The sequence below is a fragment of the Heteronotia binoei genome, chromosome 4 (genome assembly GCF_032191835.1).
Source record: "Heteronotia binoei isolate CCM8104 ecotype False Entrance Well chromosome 4, APGP_CSIRO_Hbin_v1, whole genome shotgun sequence".
Classification (NCBI taxonomy): domain Eukaryota; kingdom Metazoa; phylum Chordata; class Lepidosauria; order Squamata; family Gekkonidae; genus Heteronotia; species Heteronotia binoei.
Genome location: NC_083226.1, coordinates 165,970,567 through 165,977,680, shown reverse-complemented (window position 1 = coordinate 165,977,680; position 7,114 = coordinate 165,970,567). Strand labels below are relative to the sequence as shown.

The window sequence follows — 7,114 nt, the reverse complement described above, 5'->3', positions numbered from 1 at the left end:
TGGGCTGTAGGTTCAGGATGGACAAAAGGAAATACTTCTTTACACAGAAACTTGGAACAAACACCTCCCCAGGACTGAACAGGGATATTGGTTTTTTTAATCTCATTACATATGCTAAACCCACTCTCAGCGAATATAGCTCTACATCCACAGTATTCCAATGTATTTCTCTTTTATAATAGTGTATCAGAATAATGTTTTATATTGACATACTCAAATAAGGGATATTGGCTATTCATCTCATTACATATACCCAACCCATTTTCATTTTATGTATTGTTTTCTAATGCCAGACTAGAATGATGTTTATAATGTATAGATTGATGCTGATAAGTAAATTAGGTAGCCTGCAACTAGGAAATACATGTCCTTCTGCGATTTGCAAAAACACCAATTGAACATATGAACGTATGAAGCTGCCTTATACTGAATCAGACCTTTGGTCCATCAAAGTCAGTATTGTCTTCTCAGACTGGCAGCGGCTCTCCAGGGTCTCAAGCTGAGGTTTTTCACACCTATTTGCCTGGACCCTTTTTTGGAGATGCCAGGGATTGAACCTGGGACCTTCTGCTTCCTAAGCAGATGCTCTACCACTGAGCCACCGTCCCTCCCAATTGACAGGGAACTTTATTACCTTTTATGGCTATCCAGACCAAATGGTCAAGCCACACTGCTTTATCGTGTGACCACAGTTTGCACCCTTAAACAACAAACTGAATGTATTTCAGCCCACAATACCTGATCCCCTCGTCTGATGATGTGTGCTTAGAGAGCACACGAAAGCTTACGTTCTCAATAAAACTTGGTTGGTCTTAAAGGTGAAACTTGATTCCTGCTTTGTTCTTTACACAGAGATTGATTAAATGTGGAATTCGCTGCCAGAGAATGAACTGAGGGCCTCAGGAATAGACAGTTTTAAAAAGGGAGAAGAAGAAGAAGAAGAAGAAGAAGAAGAAGAAGAAGAAGAAGAAGAAGAAGAAGAAGAAGAAGACGACGACTGGGGCCTGGGGAGGACAGGGGCCTCAGTGGGGTATGGTGTTCTCAAGTCTACCCTCCAAAGAGGGGCCAATTATCCCTTCCCATTTTCTCTAGGGGAACTGATTTCTGTAGTCTGGATATGAGCTATGATTCCTGGAGATCCCCAGGTCCCTCTAGGAAGCTGGCATCCCTATCTGAATCCCAGAGCCGGGAGACAACATCAGGGGAAGGTCTCGGCCTCTATGCCCTGTTGTGGCCTTCCAGGGGAACGGGTTGGCCACTGCGTGAGCCAGGATGCAGGAAATAGATGGACCACTCATCTGAGCCAGCAGGATACTTCTTATGTCAGACGATGGGATTTCAAATCAACCAGACCTTGAATTGTCGCAAAGTTAGGCTTTATTCGATAATCCGTAAGTATCTGAGCGATACGGCTGACACTGTCTGTCCATCAAGCCACACAATTCAGCGGCCAGTCCAGTAGCAACTTAAAACAGCCAGTGAGATTTCAGCTTTAGCTCAGCATTTGACTTCTTGAGCTTCCAAGAGATATATTTTTTGAGGGGGCTGTTGAGGGTGTGTGGAATCTGATGCTGAGATCTGTTATCTGCTGCTGAGCTTGGAGTCGCTAAGGCAGATGGTTTCCCTCAGGGGCCCTATTAAATCACCTCAGAAGCCTACTACAGGATATGCCACCTGGGCCCGGCTTTGCCACTGGGGATAATTGGCCCCTCTTGGCTGGGGAAGTCATTACCCAAACAAGTCCTCCCTCATTATTCATCATTAGCTCTAGTCAGGGCGTAGGAACCTCCCAGGACCATAAAAGAGTTATTGCAACTGTTAATATCCTGGGGTGTTGCATGGCCTTGCTGGATCAGACCAGTGGTCCATCTTGTCTAGCATCCTGTCTTATGCAGTGGCTGACCAGTGCCTCTGGACAGTCAACAACAGGGCAGAGAGGCCAAGGCCTTCATAAGAACATCAGAAGAGTCCTGCTGGATCAGACCAGTGGTCCATCTAATCCAGCATCCTGTCTCACACAGTGGCCAACCAGTTCCTCTGGAAAGCCAACAGCAGGGCTTAGAGACTGAGGCCTTCCCCAATGTCTACCATGAAGGCACATTGGCTCTGATGAGCTGTTTCTGCCTGTACTTCTTGGACCAAAGTTGGGAGGCACAGACTTGCAATATTATTCAATTTGTAATTGACACAGGACCAGTTTCAAGGAGGCCTCACAAATAATATTTTCCCTGTGTCATATGATCTCTTATTGGAACATTCCTTTTTTGGTGCTATATCAACCTGTTCACTGCATTTTTCTTGTAACAGGAAGCTGTATGCACCTTACATGGTTTGACCTTTAAGGAAAGCACAACGGGGCCAAAATGTGTTGGGTCATAATTCTTGTTCCTACGTAGGGTTGCCAAGTCCAGTTCAAGAAGTATCTGGGGACTTTGGGGGTGGAGCCAGGAACAAGGGTGTGACAAACATAATTGAACTCCAAGGGAGTTCTGGCCATCACATTTAAAGGGACAGCACACTTTTTAAAGTGCCCTCCTTCCATAGGAAATAATGAAGGATAGGGGTACCTTCTTTTGTGGCTCATAACATTGGAACCCCTGGTCCAATCGTTTTGAAACTTGGAGGGTATTTTGGGGAGAGGCACTAGATGCTATACTGAAAATTTGGTGTCTCTACCTCAAAAAACAGCCCCCCCCAGAGCCCCTGATACCCGCGGATCAATTCCCTATTATTCCCTATGGGAATCATTCTCCATAGGGAATAATAGATGGGGGCGGGGCTTCCCCCTCCTGACAGCTGGCTGGGGGCAGGGGGAAGCCTGTAAAACCAGGGGATCCCATGCTGGGACCTGGGGATTGGGAAGCCTATTCCTACGTCACTTGGATTATGTTCTGTGGCTTCAGTTGGGCCCTTCTATGTTTTTAAATGTTTCTGCAATAACTCCATGTGTTTTATTTTATATTTATGTTGTTAACTGCTGGCCCCTTGTTTTCTAATTTACTTTTTTGTAATGTGACCAAAGTACGATAGCCAGTGCTGATTAAACCCTGTGGAGGCCCCTAGGCAGTCGAAATCTTGGGGGGGGGGGCCCTTGCAAATTATCTCCGAGTCAGAGCACCCGCCCCACTGCCTGTGGCCCCCACTGCAGCCTGCAGGCACCTTCTCAAAAGCCCCTTTGACGAAGCTGTGGGGGAGAGGCAGAGAGAGGCAAACTTGGCGACTACGTCAGCAGCAGCAGCACCAGACAAGTTAGGCAAAGAGCGGCTCAGTGCCTGGCTGGGCGTTCAGGCTCCGAGGACTGCAAGCTGGGGGAAAACTGGGGGGGGGGGGGAGCCGGGCTGGTGCCCCTAAAGGTGTGGGGGCCCATGGGCCGGCGCCTACTTGGCCTAATCGTTAATCCAGCCCAGAGGAGTTATGGTTCCCTTTTCTAAATTACCTTTATAATCAAGAACCCATTCCATCGTTGTCTAATACTGTCAAAGCTATACTTCTTATTTGAATATTCATGCCTATAGACCATATGGTTTCATTATCGAAACATGTAGTCTTTTGAAATGTAGGTTAAGACTGTTTTCCCCCCTTAATGCTATATAATTTAGTATGTTGCCTCTTTGATGCCTCTTTTGATGCCAGTTTGGTGTAGTGGTTAAGTGGGCGGACTCTTATCTGGGAGAACCGGGTTTGATTCCCCACTCCTCCACTTGCACCTGCTGGAATGGCCTTGGGTTAGCCATAGCCCTGGCAGAGGTTGTCCTTGAAAGGGCAGCTTCCGGGGCAGCTCTCTCAGCCCCGCCCACCTCACAGGGTGTCTGTTGTGGGGGAGGGAGATAAAGGAGATTGTGAGCCGCTCTGAGACTCCCTGGAGTGGAGGGCGGGATATAAATCCAATATCTTCTTCTTCTTATATAATATTACCCCACTGATGGTTCATGTATTTACTACTTGCGGTGGTTGTATTTAGTCTTCTTTTTCTAATTAAAAAATAATAATAAAGGTGTGGAGGTCCATTGGCCAGCGCCTACTTGGCCTAATTGTTAATCCAGCCCTGATAGCCTCAGTTTGGTTGTTTTAGCTTCTAGGGAGAGTTCAGGCTCCATTTGATCTAGAACCCACCAATTTGTCTTTTTGGCGGTCTGCAGTATCCATAAGACCCTCTTCTAACACCACATTCCGAATGAGTTGTCAGGTCCTGGGGAATCTGGGTCCAAGCTCGATAAGGCAGGGTCCTCCAGAGCATGTTTGGCCTAAGATAGCATTATAGACACCCTGTTCCCCAGGGCTTTTTTTGCAGCAGGAACTCCTTTGCATATTAGGCCACACACCTCTGATGTAGCCAATCCTCCAAGAGCTTACAGTAGGCCCCTGTAAGAAGAGCCTGGGAAAGGGAGCACCCTCCTGCCCACTGCTTCAAAAGGTCTTCTTGGGATCGCCATCATGGTTGCCCATTGCCAATGTTCCCTCTAAGCTGCAGAGTCTTGTGAGCAAAAATTCTACTTTGTGAGCTACTGGCATTAAAGTTGTGAGCTACTGTATATTCAGTCATACACTGAATATGAGTCAACAGTGTGACATACGCTGAACATGAGTCAACAGTGTGATGCGGTGGCTAAAAAGGCAAATGTAATTCTGGGCTATATCAACAGAAGTTTAGTGTCCAGATCACGTCAAGTGATGGTATCGCTTTACTCTTCTCTGGTAAGACCTCACCTGGAATGTTGTGTTCAGTTTTGGCCGCCACATTTTAAGAAGAATATAGACAAGCTGGAACGGGTCCAGAGGAGGGCAATGAAGATGGTGAGGGGTCTGGAGTCCAAGTCCTATGAAGAAAGGTTGAATGAGCTGGGGATGTTTAGCCTGGAGAGGAGGCGGCTGAGAGGTGATATGATCACCATCTTCAAGTACTTGAAGGGTTGTGATCTAGAGGATGGTGTGGAATTGTTTTCTGTGGCCCCAGAAGGTAGGACCAGAACCAACAGGTTGAAATTCAATCAAAAGAGTTTACGGCTCAACTTTAGGAAGAACTTCCTGACCGTTAGAGTGGTTCCTCAGTGGAACAGGCTTCCTCGGCAGGTGGTGTGCTCTCCTTCCTTGGAGGTTTTTCAACAGAAGCTAGATGGCCATCTGACAGCGATGATCCTTTGAATTTAGGGAGAGGTATTTGTGAGTTTCCTGCATTGTGCAGGGGGTTGGACTAGATGACCTTGATGGTCCCTTCCATCTCTATGATTCTGTGATTCTACTGCATAAAGTATTGTGCTCTGGGGCCATTGGTCCTGAGCTAGGACAGATATGTGTGAGCTGAAGGCTAAAAAACTGTGAAGCAGCTCACACTAACTCTCCTTAGAGGGAACACTGCCTGTCGCCCCTCATTTCTGCCTTATTTTTCTCCTAATGCCCAGCAGACTGGGCGCAGGAAAGGCCTGCTGAGGGCAGGGAAATCCCCCATTCCCAGTGGGAACCAGGTAACCCCAGGTCTTCCCCTTGTTGATGCGTAGGTGTCTCACGACGCCGATATCCCAGCACCAGACCCGATCCGTCAGCTTGTTCTAATGCCACTAACCAGCACTTACAATGAAATCTCATAGTTTAATGATTGTCTCCCCCGCCTTTTTTTTTTTTTTAGCTTCAATTTATATGCACGATTGATCTTCGCAATCAATACCCCTGTGGGCTAGGGACTCTGCTCTGCAAGGCGAGTTTGACTCTGCCGGCCTGAATTTTAATTGCTAGCTGATGAGGGCTATTTGGGAGTTTAAGTTGCAACGTTGTTTTCCGACTCCTGAATCTGGCTCGGTCTCAAAATCTATAGCCAGTGGCAAAGTAATTTCTCTGCAAGTCTCCCCCAAGTTAAGGGAAATGAATCACGTTAGGTCTCTCCTGCTTTCGCAATTCCAAATTTTGATCTTGTCCGGACAGCAGATTTGAACTTGGAGATGCTTGGAGCTCAATCTGTTGGGTCATGTGTAAAAGGGGAGACAGTCTTGACTGAATCTCGCAGCCTGTTGATTCTATTGTAACCTGTTGATTCTACTGTAAGCTATGAGCCTTGAGCCTGTGTTAGAAGTCATTGAAATTGGGTTCCAGTTTGACAGCCTGATAACTGAAGAAGACCAGTTTTTTTATTTTTTTTATTTATTTATGATTTATATCCCGCCCTTCCCACCAAGGTGGCTCAGGGCGGCTCACAAACATAAAATTTTAGATTGGTATTTAAATATATAAACATTTAAAAACATTCAAAACAATTAAAACCTTAAAACATTAAGCATTGCGGTAGTATGCATAGTAAGGATCAGATAGAGCTACATTTAATTTCCTATGTCAGTTAGATGTAAGTTAGATGTTTTGAAATGTCTTAAAATCTAGAGAGGACGTCATGAAGGCTGTAAGGATTTCCCGCTCCTTCCTACTTGAAAGAATGTCAAAAAATTTTATGGACTGTATTGTGAACTTTATTTACTGAAGGAAGGAATGGTTGAAGACTACTAATCCCTCTGTTGGAACTTGTGGAAGCAATTGATGTGTAATGTTTTGTTATGAATTGCAATTGTAAAAACTTTTTTTTGGAGGGAAGGTATGAAGACATTATAGGCACTGGTTTAAAATTATATAAGGATTGAAGCAATTGCATTGTTTTTCAGCGGTACTGTTTGTAGCAGTATTTTTTTTTTTGTTATTTTCTCTGGTAGCAGCAGATCCTCCAATTGTCCTCCTCTATGAAGGTCAGGTCCTGATTTTCGTTTATTGCCAGTTTCTGATAAATCACTGATCTATTATATCCCTGAGATTAGACTATGGTTTTTCACATTTTAATTTTCCTGGCTTCTGTCTGCCTGTTGCTTCAGGAAACTCCCCCCCCCCACCAGCCAATTCTGCATCTCTTTTGCTCCCTCTAGTGGACAATTGATATTACATCGTGTTACATCAGGCATATCTCCCTGCAGATTTTTATGCTGGACATAAATCAATGTAATATCGAGTTGACCACTAGAGGGAGCTAAACATGTGTGGAACAGGAAACACCCCCTGAAGTAACAGGAACACACAAGCAAGGAAAATGCAAAAGCCTTAAAAGAATGCACTCTCTGTGGGTCTGCCCTTGAAGTCATCTCAG

General features: G+C 45.4%; 1 non-coding gene across 1 annotated transcript; it reads right to left on the bottom strand.

The window, feature by feature from the left end:
* Window positions 1-536: 536 nt before the first annotated feature.
* On the bottom strand, window positions 537-603 carry TRNAP-AGG (transfer RNA proline (anticodon AGG)). Its single transcript has one exon. It is a non-coding gene; the product is annotated as a tRNA-Pro (tRNA).
* Between the last annotated feature and the right edge of the window lie 6,511 nt (window positions 604-7,114).